Genomic DNA, 16,001 nt, shown 5'->3' with positions numbered 1-16,001 from the left:
CGGGGTCACGCGGGCAGCCGTGCAAAAATTCCCACGGCGCACCTTTGTAATGGACGCCGCCGCATGAACCTCGATGATGGGGGCCTGCGTGAGAAAGGGATTAATTAGGATTTACGCGCTCACTGTTTAGCAGATCAAAAGCGCCCGGAACCACCGTGCGCGGGCTCGAGGTGCACGAGCCCATTGTTCAGCGCAGCATCCCTTTGAGGTAGGGAGAATAAATAGGGGGGGGCGCAAGGGGGAAGGGGCTCTCTTCTCTCCAGGCCAGCGGACCAGCAGCAGCTCCAGCCAGCGACCCGGACGTCCGTGCGACGTATCGAGGTACCTCCGCGGGCGCCAAACAGTGAGTGGGGAGGTGAAGTAGGATAATAGCCGATAAATAGGGAATAGGTACCGGTTTAGTGGAATAGGCCAGCCTCGTCGACTCACTGATTCAACATTAGTTACCAGGTAATAAATCATTAATAGCGAAGCGTGGTCTCGCGTGATCTTGTCATGGGTGCGCGTGTGTACGCAGTGATCCTGTAGTGCTGCGGCTCGCCTCGGGGGAGCGCTGCGCAGAGCGGTAAGCGTGTGGGTGCGCGTGTGTTCACTACGTATATGATACAGGTGTGCGATCACAACGTGAGTGCTCCGTGTTGAGTGAGTGCCGTGCAGAGCTGCGTGCGTGAGTGCGCATACGTTCGTTACGTGGCGGATACGGATGCGCGTTGGTAACGTGCCGCACAGGGCTATAGATGGGCACACGCTCGCAGTGTGCGAGAGCTGTACGTAGCGGTGTAAAGAGGGGGAGTGGGGCGTTTGATTGATGATGCTGTGCGCACGTATGCTCGCAGCGTGGGAGCGCGGCGCGAGGCTGTAACAGTAGGGGCGTCGCGTTCGACTGCCGGCGAAACCGTAGCGGGTAATAGGGAGGTGGGGTAACGTAAACGAAATAGGGGATGGAGGCGGGAGAGACCCCGGGGGCCAGCGGCCCCCACAAATTGGTGTCAGAAGTGGGATGGACCCCCGCGTTACCTCACGCTAAAATAAGACTAATATTTACCGGCCGGGGGGCCCCTTCGTGGAAGGCATTCGCCCGCAATCTCTTAGGGGCCAAGGAAATTAATGGATGGACGGACGCGCAGGCAGTACGTCAACTTAATATGAATCTTGATGGGCGGGCAGCCGATTTTGTAGAAGCGTTACCCGCGAGCGCACAGACACAGCTAGAGGAGCTGATGCGCCGACTCGATCAGCGTTTTGGCACGCGTGACGAGGAGGAAGCAAAATCGGCCTTAGAGGCGCGCCGTCGCCAAACTGGCGAAGATCTACGTGATTACACCGAGGATGTGCGCGAGTTAACATAGATCGCACGCCCGGGGTACGCAACTGATGTTATTGAGGAACTGGCCGCCGAGAAAATCCAGCGGTACCTGTCTCGCACGGCGTGGTGGCAGCCAGACATGAGCTGCCCACGTCTTCCCTTTAACGCCCTTGTCGAGCGCGCACGTAAGTGTGAAAGAATTCACAGCGAACGCGCGCAGCTCCGGGGGCTGGGACGAGAGCGCGCCATTGCGAGCCTGCTCTCGGAAGACGAGGAGGAGGAACAGGAGCTCGCGAGGACGGTAAGGGGCCGGGAAAGAGAGCCTCCAGTGTCCCGCGAGACAACCCCGGGATGGGTTGCCGGTATACAAACGGGTATAAAGGATGTCTCCGGCCAGGTAACCCAGACAGACAACAAGGTAACCCAGGTAGGCGACAGGGTAACCCAGGTAGGTGACAGGGTAACCCAAGTAGACAACAAGGTAACCCAAGTACGGACACACATGACTGCGCTGGAGACAATGGTAGAGACGGTCCAGGCCGAGGTAGGAGGATTAACTGGGAGAGTGGCGCGACTAGAGGCAGAGTATGAGCAACAGCGCACGGGGGGAGGAGGGAGTGGGCAGAAAGTTCGCCACAGAGCCGCCAACCTTCCCCCTCCATGCCATATATGCGACCAACGGGGACACCGAATGAGGGACTGCCCTCAGCTCGCCCGTGCGAGGCAGATGCATAGGTCAAACACTAAGGCCCCCCTAGAGAGGGGACCACCGGGGGATGAAATCGACGTAGACCCGACCCAAACCAGCTGTAATAATAATGGCGAGCGAGTGATCCATAAACAGGTTACAACAACAACACCCAAGGGCGCAGGGACCTCGGGCGATTGGCTGCGGGAGCTGGTGGCAGGGATAACGGGAGCCACGTCGCTGGTGGAAGGCCAGGTGAACGGGCAGCGCACCCGGATCCTGCTGGACACGGGCGCCGTGGCCTCTCTCATGAGCGCCGCGCACTGCAGCATGCTCGGGGTGGACGTGGGCTGCCTGCAGGCCCCGGATCGCGCGCTGCACACGGCAAGCGGAGCCGGGATGGGGTTGCTGGGGAAGGTCTCCCTCGAGGTCCGTCTAGGAAACCAGGTGTGCACAGAGGAATTCTACGTTTCGAGTGTGTTGTGCCACGAGTGCATTGCAGGAACGGACCTCCTGGAAAAGTTGGGACTTAACGTACAGCCCCGGCAACGATGCGCCACGGTGGAGGGCAGCGGGGAGCGGATTCCGTTCCTAGGACAGGAGCCGAATCGCCCACGCTTCACACCCGTGGCCGCTACGCTGGTGTCGGCCGTCACCATCGGGCCTCTCGCCGAGATGCTGGTGCCAGTGGCAACCCTCTCCACCGACCCAACCCACCGACCATCGTGCGAGGTAATGCTGACTCCTCACCCGGAGTTGGCATCGCGATACGGGGTGGTAGGGTCAGCCACACTGGTAAACGCAGATGGCTGCCGGCTGTTTATACGTGTGTTTAACCCACACAGTACCCCGGCAATGATATGACGACGCACCCCGGTAGCCACCGTACACCCCCTGCACGCTCGCCACTCGAACGACTCGGTGTTCGCACTCTGGGCTGAGGACCCCGGGCGTCCTGAGGGTGACCAGGACCTGGCCTGGCGAGTCGGCCCGACTCCCCGAGCCGAGGTCGTTCCCCTGTTCGACGCGTTACATGTACCATGGGCGGATTTACCTAAGGGAGAGGCCGATCGGCTGCGCGAGTTACTGCGGGAGTATGCCGACGTATTCAGTGAACACGATTCGGACGTGGGTCGGACCGATCTTGTTAAGCACCAAATTGACACCGGTGCAGCCCGACCCATCAAACTCCCTGCGTACCGAGTGGGCGCACCCGAACGCGCCCAAATCAAAGAGGCAGTTGGGGACATGCTACGCGATAACATAATCCAGCCCTCCGCGAGCCCTTGGTCTGCCCCGGTGGTACTAGTAACGAAAAAGGATGGGTCAACCCGGTTCTGCGTCGATTACCGTAAACTAAATGCAGTCACGATCGGCGATGCCTTCCCCATACCCCGCATCGACGACACCTTCGACAGTCTCGCAGGAGCGCGGTATTTTTCCACCCTCGATCTGGCGTCCGGTTACTGGCAGGTGGAGATGACGGAGGAGGATCGGCCAAAAACAGCATTCACCACCCCGATGGGCCTGTTTGAGTTTCGAGTGTTGCCGTTCGGACTCACTAACGCGCCCGCGACGTTCCAGCGGTTGATGGAGTTGGTGATGCGGGGCTTGCAGTGGGAACAGTGCCTGATTTACCTGGACGACGTAATAGTGTTCAGTAGGTCGCTGTCCGAACACTGGTCCAGGCTGCGGGAAGTATTCCATCTCAAGCTCAAGCCGCGTAAGTGTTACATTGCGCAGCGCGAGGTGGGGTACCTCGGACACCGAGTCAGCGAGGCAGGGGTGAGCACCGATCCCGAGAAGGTGCGTGCCGTAGTGGATTGGCCGCGGCCGAGGAACCTGACGGAGATCAGGTCATTCTTGGGACTCGCCACTTATTACTGCCGATTTGTAAAGGGATTCAGTGAGATTGCACGGCCCCTCACCCAACTCACCTCCCCTAAGAACCCCTATCAGTGGTCGGAGGCCTGCCAGACGGCTTTCACCACACTCAAAGACCACCTCACCCACACCCCCACCTTGGCTTTCCCAGATTTCACCACCGATTTTTTTTTGGACACTGACGCCTGCAGCAGTGGGCTGGGCGCGGTGCTGTCGCAAGTGCAGGGTGGGACGGAGTGGGTCATCGCGTACGCCAGTCGGACCCTGAGCGGGGCCGAGCTGAACTATTGCGTAACCCGTCAGGAACTGTATGCCGTGATTTTCGCGTGTAAACAGTTCCGACCGTACTTGTACGGCAGGAGATGTCGTGTGCGCACCGATCATTATGCACTGCAGTTCCTCCTTACATTCAAGGAACCGCTGGGGCAGATGGCTCGATGGCTGGCGCAGCTGCAGGAGTACAACCTGCAGATCGAGTACCGAGCGGGGCGGACACACGCGAACGCGGACGCCTTGTCAAGACGGCCCGCGGTGCGCGCTGAGACGAGGGAGGGAGACGCCTGCCCGTGCTTCACGGGGGGACGCTGCCGCCAGGCAGCCGAACCCAAGGAGCGCGCGGAAACTAAACTCCCCCCCCCGAGAGAGAGTGCGGTGTGCGCCGCAGGAACCCCTGCAGAAGGAGCCCGGGGACAGATGGATAATCCCACCCCAACCGGGCGGATCCAAGAGGATGTCGGCTGCGCCTTCCCGGGCTTGGACGACGAGCAGCTGCGACAAACCCAGCAGTGGGATCCGGATCTGGCGGCGGTGGAGGCGGCACTGCGAGAGAAGAAGGATGCACTACCAGGGCCCTGGAGCGGTTTGTATGCCCGGTTGTGTGTAGAAAACGGGGTGGTGAGGGAACTGGCCGACGCTGGGCAGCCGGGGTGCATCTGCGTTCCCGCCCATGTGCGACCCCAACTACTACGACTGGTACACGACCACCCGCTCGGGGGCCATGATGGGGAACGGCGCACCCGGGAGACTCTGCGTCGCCAGTATCTCTGGCCTAAATTGGCGCAAGATGTGGCCGCCTGGGTGCAGGGCTGCCGGGCCTGTCAGCAGTGTGGGCAAAAGCCGGCGAGGTACCAGGTACCCCTGAGGCCGTTCCGAGTCAGTCGGACGAATCAGTTGGTCGGAATCGACCTGCAGGGGCCCTTTCCACGATCCCACCGGGGCAACCGGTATATTCTCGTAGCGGTGGAGTACTTCACCCGCTACCCCGTGGCGGTGGCTATCCCGGATAAAACAGCCCTCGTAGTTGCCCGGGCCTTCGTGGAAAACTACGTACTTAAGTGCGGGATCCCCGAACGAGTCATTACCGACCAGGGTAGTGAATTCGAGGCCGAACTATTCCAGGCGCTGTGCCGAGAGTTCGGGATCCAGAAGGACCAAACCACGGCGTATCACCCCCAGGCGAACGGGATGGTAGAGAGGATGAACCAGACTCTGGCCGGGAAGCTTAAACGCATGGCGGCCGCGAATCAACAGGACTGGGACGAACACCTCCCCTATGCCCTGTTCGCCTACACCACTGCCGTTCACACATCTACAGGACAGACCCCGTTCCTAATGATGTTTGGTCGCGAGTCTCGCCTGCCCGCAGATCTGCTGTTCGGTGTCCCTCCGCCGCAACGGGAGGAAGGGAGCCACCCCGTGGAGCACTTGCTGGAGACCCTCCGAGAGGCCAGGGGCCGAGCCTACCCGCACGGAGAGGCCGCACACCAGCGGCAAGAGCAGGGCGCCCGACCCCGTATGGTGCCCCCCTTCTACACTGCGGGCTCCGAGGTGTGGCTGTACACTCCCCGCGTCGGTGCCGGACAGGTGGGGAAGCTGACCACCTACTGGCGAGGACCCTGGATTGTGAGACGGCAGATCTCACCATGGACGGTGCTGATTCAGGGAGGAGAGAGGGGCCGGGAGATGGTGGTCAACATCCGCCGACTGAAGCCGTGGCGAGCAGCCCCTGAGGGGGGGAGCCCCGCCGTCCAAGTACCCCGAAACCCCGGGGTCCCCCCACCCCCCGTGCCCGGGGGCCTCGCGCAGTATATGGGCCCCACGGAGCCCCGGGCTCCGAGGGGCCCCAGGCGGGGCCGGGGGCGACGAGGACGGCGACCCTTAAACCCCACCGCCTCTGAGTTTGTTCCCCAGCCCGCAGGTGCCAGGGGCCGAGGGGAGCTGTTGGAATGGAGGAGGAGACCACCGCCGGAGCCCCGGGAGACGGAGCCGCCACCCTCGAGGCCAGCCACAAGGGCCGGGCGAATCCCGCGGACACCGCGGCGATACCTCGTGGGGGCAACCCAGGCGAGGTGCTCCAGTCAACCCGGGACGGGGACTGGCACCCCGGGGGGCTATGTGGTGCCACAGCGACGGGGCCGCTCTGCCGAGCCAGGGAGCCACCCGGCTTCCCCCACCGCACTGCCCCCCATCACCCCCCCCCACATAAGCACACACCCGCACGCATTCCCCCCCCCATAGAGCTGGAAGGGAAGGTCACCTGACCGACCGGTTTTTATCAGAGAAACCCTTATCGGGATTAATTCTCACGGTTTCCGGCGATCAGGGAATTGGATGACCTCCCCCGTGCTACGTGGCACCGCAGCGCTGCGGTCGGCCTTAATATGGTGTGGTCGTGGCGTGGGGCATTCGGCCACCGCGGTTGAGGCGCATTTCCCCCCACACACGCGAGTATCGACGGGGCAGGCAGAGGGAATAAGCATTGTGAAGGAGGAGCATCATTAGAAAACACGCAGCGCATCTGAACTGCATAATCAGGCACCCCCGCACAGGCAGCGGAGGGACGACGTAATTACGCCCGGGCACGCAGGCACCTTTATTAGGGGAGTTAAAGGATAAGGCTAATAGTAGAAATAACCTGGAGAGTGGGGTCACGCGGGCAGCCGTGCACAAATTCCCACGGCGCACCTTTGTAATGGACGCCGCCGCATGAACCTCGATGATGGGGGCCTGCGTGAGAAAGGGATTAATTAGGATTTACGCGCTCACTGTTTAGCAGATCAAAAGCGCCCGGAACCACCGTTCAACATTAGTTACCAGGTAATAAATCATTAATAGCGAAGCGTGGTCTCGCGTGATCTTGTCGTGCAGTGTGAACGTGTGGGTGCGCGTGTGTACGCAGTGATTCTGTAGTGCTGCGGCTCGCCTCGGGGGAGCACTGCGCAGAGCGGTGCGCGTGTGGGTGCGCGTGTGTTCACTACGTATATGATACAGGTGTGCGATCACAACGTGAGTGCTCCGTGTTGAGTGAGTGCCGTGCAGAGCTGCGTGCGTGAGTGCGCATACGTTCGTTACGTGGCGGATACGGATGCGCGTTGGTAACGTGCCGCATAGGGCTATAGATAGGCACACGCTCGCAGTGTGCGAGAGCTGTACGTAGCGGTGTAAAGAGGGGGAGTGGGGCGTTTGATTGATGATGCTGTGCGCACGTATGCTCGCAGCGTGGGAGCGCGGCGCGAGGCTGTAACAGTAGGGGCGTCGCGTTCGAATGAAGGCGAAACCGTAGCGGGTAATAGGGAGGTGGGGTAACGTAAACGAAATAGGGGATGGAGGCGGGAGAGACCCCGGGGGCCAGCGGCCCCCACATAAACATCACCACTGGGGAAACAAAGGCAGTCGGGCGTGGCGCTGGGCACTCACCCCCTCGTGTGCTATGCCGGCTTTCATTGGCACTGCTCACTAACAGCACTTGCCCCAATAGCTTGGTAAGGTCATACAGGGGATCTTTGTTATTGGGGTGTGTGTCTTGATTTTATGTGCAATTGTAGTAACTCAAGGTATTAGGACTCAAGGTAAGTGAAAATAAACTTTTTTACATTGATGTTATCTCGGCCTCGCTGTGCGCTGCGTTGCACCGCTAGCTGAGTAGTTAACCTCGCGTCCAATAAACCCTCAGAGCCAGGATGAACGCCTGACTCCAAACGTCATTTATTGAATTTAACGAGGTAAAACTGGTGAGAAAACAGCACAGATACAGCATCTGTTAATACCCGGAAACACCAACACAATGAATGAACACCACAGCATCATAACATTGTCTTAGATAACATGTTTCTCAACAATAGATCCTGGATGGACCAGACACCTACATTACCACTGAATAGCTATACAAGAGCATAAGCTACTGTGTTACATAAAGGCACACCGTGTTATCATCACACTGCACCCCAGATGTACAGTACTACACATAACACTGCACTATGAATGAGACATTTTGTCATCCTTGCTCTCCAGATCGCAATAAAGTTACTTGGATACAAGTTTGACTCGACTTATTAAATTACAAGTAACATTCACAATAAGGAAAGTTGCAGGCTTCGTTGTTAACTAGGCCTCGTATTTATCATAACAATTTAACAGCATTATAAAGGCATTTACATCATTATAACGGCCATTCTAACATTATAACAGCATTGCCAATATTATAAGAACATAAACGAACTTACAGACAATGCTTCTTAAAGTCCCACAATGGACAATTGCGGCTGGCTTCACTGGAACGCGATGTGTGCCGCCATCTTGAATTATGTGTGTAATGGCCGACGCCCGCGTGGTTGAGCGGGAATCTTAAATCGCAACTTCCTGGTCACGTGACCAAACTTAGCATCAAAAACAGGAAATTCCTGTGTACATACGCCCACATCTGCTGTGAGGCAAGACACCTGCCGTGAGCTAGAACAGATGTTATTTTATTTTGTGTTTAATTTATAATACAGTTTTTTTTCACAGGATCACATGTGTAACATCAGTGCGCCGACTGGCGGCTGTAATGACTAATTGCGGGTGATAAAACAGCATAACCTAAGTACGTGGGAGTGACCACAAGAGGGAGAAGAACTGGGCCAAGGGTCAAAGAGGGGGTCTATCGGGAAGCTCCCAGAACCCGCGAGATACTTCGCAAAGAGGGGCGTGGCCAGGGGCGGGGCATGGCCGCTCTAAGGGGATATAAGAGAGAGTGGAATGGGTTTCTGGGCGCGAGAGGAATTCGGGGTCCTCCTCGTCATTCTTCATCATCGTCGTTGCTGCTGTCTCCTCATTTTCATCGTCATCGCTGCTGTCTCCTCGTTGCCATTGTCGGCGCTGTGTAGCTGTCTCACTATTTAGTGAACATCGTTATAAGTCACTATATAATTTACCAGCTCTACAGTCAGATATTGCCATGTCGCTGTACAGTCAGTCAGCTATATAGCCAGTCATAGATATATTTTAGTGACCGTGTCATTAAAAGTCGTAACTGTATGTCAACGAAACATGAATGAGAAGCCCTCCTCCAGTCCGTGTCTGAATTCGATACGTTACATTTTGTAACGTCTATTTGTTCGTGCAATTGTAGTGACTCATTCTCCCAGTTCCAACAAGCAAGCCAGCATCAGGCCTCAAGGTAAGTGAAAATAAAACAGTTTTCTAAATATTCATGTTACTTTATTTTGTGTTTTATTTACGACGAGCTTTACTTGGATTCTTGTTATGGATTAATTTAATATTCCCTTATATTTCACTGAAAAACCCTGAAAAAATGTATGTTTGCAAGAAAAAATCCAAAAGAAATCAATTTAACTAAATCGGATGCTTTTCACTCAAGGAAATTCAACCTTCAGCTACATAAGGTCGATTTGGCAACTCAGGAAAGCAATGATGTGGCAAGCTGAAAATAGTCGCGTTCACTTAGAAATTCCAGACAGCATAAGCTGTGCAAATTTCATGACGTCAGAGCTCAGTGTTCGAAAGTTCTTGCTGCTTTACACAAACAGATGTATTTTCTGCTTTATATTTAAGATAGCAATTGTACCTGTTCTTTGCACGGATATGTATTGAAACTCCGAGAAGCCAATGGCTTCATCGGCCAGGAGCGAAGCGCCACCTAAAATCTCCCGGCACGCTGTTAACAGCTCTAGAACTACGGCGCGCAAAGAGCCATACGGTAGGGGTAAGCATTGCAGACCGCTTAACTCAGGTGTGTTGCGGGTTGACGCCACACACCTCACGGTCATTCCCCCCCCTCCCCCATCCAAAATACAAAAGTCTATTTTTATACTTTTTACATTGTGTACAGTATAGAACCTACCCACATGCCAAATTTCAGGTTTGTAGCATGTTGGGAAGTAGGCTAAACATTTCGAACAGACACACATATCCGCAAATTTCCCTTTTATATATATATACAGTTTTTTTCACAGTATTACATGTGTAGTAGGTTAAATTCAGGCGCACACTGGAACCTTGGAGGCAACACTATTTATTAGCTAACACAACTGGTAACACTTAACATTAACAGGATAACGACATTGGGCGGTAGCCACCATTCCTAACTTAGCTAACACACTGGGATACTACATGACTGGACCAGGACAGCTCAACACGCCGTCTGGTCCACTAGCGGAGACTAGAGACCGAGGATCGTGGACGGCGGCTTCATTCCCAGAGTTGACCCAGCAGAACAGCCCAGCTCTCCGTCCACACCCCGCTTATATCCACTCCGGCGTGGCCGGCTCCACCCCAGGCCATGCCCCCCTTCCCAATCCTTTGGGAAGGCCCGAGCCCCCAACCACGTGACCCCCTGGGGCCCCTGGCCCCCCTTTATCCAGTCACGTGTCCTGTTGGGTTCACACAGAGTGTCACGGCCTGACACGACCTCCGTGACACCTGCCTACAGCCCCTATAACGAGCCAAACAGTCGTGTCGTTCTACTATACTACATATGTGTAGTGGCATAGCACTGGCTGCTGGCAGAAAAGGGAATCCGTGGCGTATGGCAGTCCTGACATCAGCAGGCCAGGATATACACGAGAGAGGGATGTAGGGGAAAGTTCACAGAAGGGGCACACCAAGAACCCGCTAGTAGGTTCCAGAAAGGGGGCGTGGCCGGGGGCGGAGCGAGGCCACGCTGACAGTATAACAGGGGCCCCTGTAGGGGATCTCGGGGTTGTTGTTGAAGTGGGTTCCCTGTCGTGCTGCTGAAGTCCTTCGTCACCGTTCTTCTCGTCGTCTTCACCATTCTTCTCATCGTCGTCTCCATCTTCACCATCTTGGGGCATGGCTAGTCAGGCAGCCTACCAACTGTCCTGACTGAGTAGCGTCGCCGACAATGGACGGACTAATTATTAAGAGGGTAGCGACTACTTGTCACTTGCGAAGTCACGGCCGGTAATGTCATTGTGGCCAACCCGGGTTGCGAGCTGTAGTACCAGCACTAGCGGTGGTTGGGTGAGCGCTGCTTAGCGCAGAGGCACCGCGAGCAGCGTGTGGTGCCGGCTCTCAGTGAGGTAGCGAGAGTGAGCATCAGCCAGCCAGGGTTACTCTGGGGCATGATACTCTGGCTGACCTGTTGTCACGCGACCGGACGATACTGGAGGTGGGCCACCGGTGGTTGGGGGCCGAGGGGCGGTCACGTGGTCCCGAAGAGCTCTCGAGAACATTCGAGAAGGAGCTCGAGAAACCTGGAAGGTGGGCGGGGCAAGGGGCAGAGCCAGCCTAGCCTGTGAGCATTTAATGGGAGCTCCGTGAGAAGCTCGGGGTTCTTCAAGTGTTGGTGTTGGAAGATCCATGTCGGGGAGAAGAAGCCTCTAGCCACGCGGTCCGGGACCCAGCTTGTGGTCCGGACCGGGATAGCGAACCGTGTCTAGTTCAGCCGTAGCGTGGTTAGATGGGCATTCGAGACCCGAGTGTAGAGTGTGTTGTGTTACGTGTTAATGCGGAATAAATAGTGTTGCTCCCAAGATAACGTCTGCGACTCAGTTGGACTCACTACAAGAGTGTTAACCTCGATGGTGCTTGTTAATAAAGAAGTGCCTCCAAGTCTTATTGTCCCCGAGTTAGTCACGACACGTCTAGGGTACTGTACAGGGCAAGGTTCGAGTGGGGTGAGTGAAGATGGCTGAAAACAGGTGCAGGGTACTTTATGAGGAAATGCTCTGGAAGGGCGAGTGTAGATGCATAAAAACAGGTGGCGGGAAGGTACTGTCACAATGTTACAAGCTATGGGCAGACCAAGGCTAGAGAGGGACAGGGGCCGAGCAAGTATAAGAGGAGTGAGGCCCACGCTCGGGGTGCTTGTTCGGGGATGACGGGAGGTGGACGACATCGGCGCCGACTACTCAAGATCTAAATTGTGGAAACCATCGGGGCCAACTGTTCGAGATCTACCAGATAGAAAACATTGAGCAAGATTGTTCGAGTTCATCAAATGGAAAATATTGGGGCTACAGATAATTATAACCGTTGCGAGTTGAGAAAGCCGTATTCTCACCTCTGTAAATACGTTTGTGTAAAATAAATGCAGTAATTTTAGCTGTGACGGTTCCACCTGATGACGGAGACTTGTGTTGCCTCCGAAACGTCGTGATTTATTATTTTATTTCCATTATTACTTTTATAAACTTAAAAAAACATTTTTTACCTACGTGACTTTACCGAAAAAACCTCAGAGTATGGGTATCAGGAACTAATTAGGTTCATAAGGCGAGCACTGCCAAGCACTACAACAGTGCTTCTGCGCATCGCCGGCTGCGCTGTACTCTCTGCAACTCGTGATATAAAGTAGCAACAAAGGTCTAATAACGTGGAGCACACCCAAAAAATATATTATCACAAACAGAAAGGGAGAAAAAAGGAAATAACATATACATACCAATAACGTTAACGGAGGATCTACCGAACACAAATGATTGTAAGACTGGACCTCCACTCTTCCCACTGAACCTATCACCACCAAGATTCACGTGGCTGCCGCGACGACCCGCTGAGCCACTGATGGTGGAGCACGTCCCGACATTCCTTAGGGGATTTCACGACTTCGTTATCCCCGACGGTCGTTGAATTAGATATTACATATGGGGTAGCGATGGAGGCGGTGAGTGGCGGTGAGTCCCTAGATCAATGAGGTGGGTTAGCTAGCCAGGTGTCTGGGGTTTCACGACACGCCTAATGTTGTTAAGCCATGGCCGCCGATGGGCAAGTGGATGCTCTCGACGCTCACGGTAGTGGGTCGCTTCTGCATCCCCATGCGATGTTACCCAGCCAACCGCAGTGATGGCAGGTGATAGGTGGGCCCTGCTGTGGAGTCGCGGTCTCCCCCCTTGGTTCCTATTTTCGCTGTCATTGCGGGATCGCCCTGCGGTGCCCGGTCTACCCACGGACCTCCGCCATCACCTCCTCTCATGGACCCCTACCATCCTCAATGGCAGCTGCAGCGATTCTGACCCCGCTGATGGTACTTCTCACCCGACAGTCCTGGCAGGAGGTGCAGCCGATAGGGTCGGGGCTTTCCTCCACCTGAGCCACTAGCCACTACCCCGGTCCATCAGCTCATCTCCTCTTGAGCCAGCATACACCGGGCCACCTACAAGAAGATCTATGCCTCCTCTCCACTATAGGGAGCACCACTGTGGTGCCTCGTCCAAGCAAGGATATCCTGCTTGGCTAAGCGGCATCAGGGCACTGCAGTAGAGGGGCGACTTGGATTCCTCCTGCCTGCGTTATTGAAATGTCTTCTTTGCGTTTAATGGCGGGTTGAAGGCCTCCACGATCTCGCGACAGGCTGTTTGGGGTGTGGTCCTCCACTCTGTTGGTATCGCCTTGAAAATGGCGAGGGCCTCATCATTTAAGGCCGTCAGCAAGGTCTTCAGCGCTTCGGCCTCAGACCAGTCCAGGGCTTGATACATGGCCTCAAATTGGCGGACGAAAGCCCCCCAATTGCTGCCCACCACAAACTCCTTCACCGGCCCCAGCCAGCAAGGTCGTTTTGCCACTCTCTCTTGCCACGGCGCCCGTCCCTGGTGATGGTGTTTCGGTTGTCACTCTAGACGCTCCCTGCTCCCCAGTCTCCGCAGCTGTCAGCCTGATAGCTCCGCCCGCCGGCTCTCCCATCATCATGACCATCGCTCCTGGTCTCTCCTGTCTCCCAGTGAACTGAATTATTAGCTGGGAGACTTCGTCAGTGAGGCGGTCAATCCGCCTTTCCAGCCGCTTTTAGTCCCCAGTCACCAGCGGCATCTGAGCAGGCAAGCTCTTTGACTGCTGTAGTTGCTGTAGCTCCTGCTCAACCAATGCCATCATTGCCTCTCCCGCAACCTTGAGGTTAGTATTCGGGGCCTCCTTTCCCGGGAAGTTCTGTCGGGTGGTCTCCTTATCAGTAGAATTCTTGTGGCTTGGGCGCAACATTCTAACACCACTTCTGACACCAGTTGAAATGACATCGACGACTGTGTACTGGGAGCCTCTTTATTATAGGCCCAGGCTTTGTTCTTGCTCTTGAAGCTCGTCCATTCCCTCAAACATCCCCTTTTATTGAGACCATTTTCTCAAACTTTCCCGCAATGTTTGCAGCTTTTTCTTGTTTAAAGCCTTCCTCCAATCTCTTCAAACCCTGCCTCGCGACCAATCTTCGTGGAGTCCTCTTTCTGACAATAGGAGGCCTTGGCTTACTTTCTGAATAACAGTTTGGCTGCACATTGGCTTGGGGTGAGTGTCTCTTAATTTCGGTCATTACACGTACTGTATTAGCCTGTGTAAGTGTTAGAAAAGTTATAACATTGTTTGAAAAGTTATGACTACCACCATGGGAACCTCATTTGCCAGTAAAAATATGATAATTGGCTTTTTACCCTTCTATCTGGCAACAAAACTGACACCTTTTTACAAGGAGTCATGTTTGCATAGACCACAATACCTTCAGTCATAATGCAAACAAAAAAACATAACTCTGATAATGTGCACTGTCCTTGAAGTTGATTGGTCCACACCCGAGACAGCTTTCCTTAGAGCCTAGTCTCACATGGGTTGGACCAGATTACGCCAAAAGGCGCACAACTAAAAGACAATGCACCATCAGAGTATGAGAGCTCGGGGTAAGCATTTACACCATGGGAACCTCATTTGCCAGTAAAAATATGATAATTGGTTTTTTACCCTTCTATCTGGCAACAAAACTGACATCTTTCTACAAGGAGTCATGTTTGCATAGACCACAATACCTGCAGTCATAATGCAAACAAAAAACATTAAAACGTCTACTCCATAAAGTATACGTATGCTGTTTTACAGATGTTCATAGAGTAGTTCCTCGGTTAACAATGACATTGGTTGACGTTTTTTTGGTTAATGTTTTGCCTCCCATAGGTTTCGACTAATGTAAATATTTTCATTAACGGTCTATTTACGTTATGCACGCGGGTGACAATTCCAGCCAATCTGAGGGCTCGTACATGGGCTGAGCATGCCTTAGTCAATTAACGATGCCCACTTATGAGCGTTTAGATCTCGACTGGCTTTATTTACATTGCTTTCTGTTATGGCGGTGGAAACAGCTTCCTTGCACACCCAGTGATTTTTGCTTGTTTTTACAACTTATAAGTGAATAGTGACTGCAATGACCCCTGAAGTTAATTCGCAAAACGAAAAGTTAAGGAAAGTAATCCTTTATAAAAGCATTAAATTATTAATATCAACTTCCAATCGTCTTGGAACGAATTGATGCGTTTAACATGTAATTTCCATATTCAATTAACGGTTAATTCGGTTAACAGCTTTTATGGAACGGATTAAAAACATTAACCTTGGGACTACTGTCTCATAATTAAAGTTTGATTTAATACCATAATTTTGTTAAAATGTATTTTTCATCGTCTTCTACTCTGACATTAAATAGAAATTATAATTTTACAACATAGTAGTGAACAATCTGCGTATTTTTTTTCATTTATTACCCAACCTACCATTACATGGTAATATTGCGCATGTGTAATGTGCGAGTGTTTTAATATTGGTTGCACTCACAGGACATTTAGATGTACAGGCTTGCTAAGAGGTCCCTGGTGCAAACCGCCTAGTGGAGGGTTTTAGTCCCAAAATCATTAATACTAATAATATTGTTTCAGCTTTAAAGGGGAGGACCACTGGTGTAGAGGTGAGGAACCACTGGTGTAGCCACCGTAGAATTGAATGCAGTGCAGTTTCAGAAATGTATTTGTTCTAATTAAGATAAATCACGGGACAAAGGTGGTCTAGCGAGGCAAAATAATTTCTTCTAGCTTATGTGTGACTAAAGCATTGTGTAATGGTTAGGACACT

The 16,001-nt window shown here is 53.8% G+C and overlaps 1 pseudogene across 12 annotated transcripts in view; it reads left to right on the top strand.

The window, feature by feature from the left end:
- The window catches only part of LOC144737091 (cytochrome P450 2F2 pseudogene), a 74,012-nt pseudogene that overhangs the window by 9,345 nt on the left and 48,666 nt on the right, over nt 1-16,001 (top strand). For 6 of the 12 annotated variants that reach the window (XR_013588879.1, XR_013588870.1, XR_013588874.1 and 3 more), the window contains exon 1: nt 8,932-9,315. The exons of the other annotated variants lie outside the window; for them this stretch is intronic. The product of XR_013588879.1 is annotated as a cytochrome P450 2F2 pseudogene, transcript variant X8 (transcript). Of the gene's footprint in view, nt 1-8,931; nt 9,316-16,001 lie in introns of those variants that run through there. 12 annotated transcript variants of the gene reach the window in all.

This window comes from Lampetra planeri, chromosome 3, assembly GCF_965212315.1.
Source record: "Lampetra planeri chromosome 3, kcLamPlan1.2.h2, whole genome shotgun sequence".
Taxonomy (NCBI): Eukaryota; Metazoa; Chordata; class Hyperoartia; order Petromyzontiformes; family Petromyzontidae; genus Lampetra; species Lampetra planeri.
This window is presented reverse-complemented; position numbering and strand designations above follow the sequence as displayed.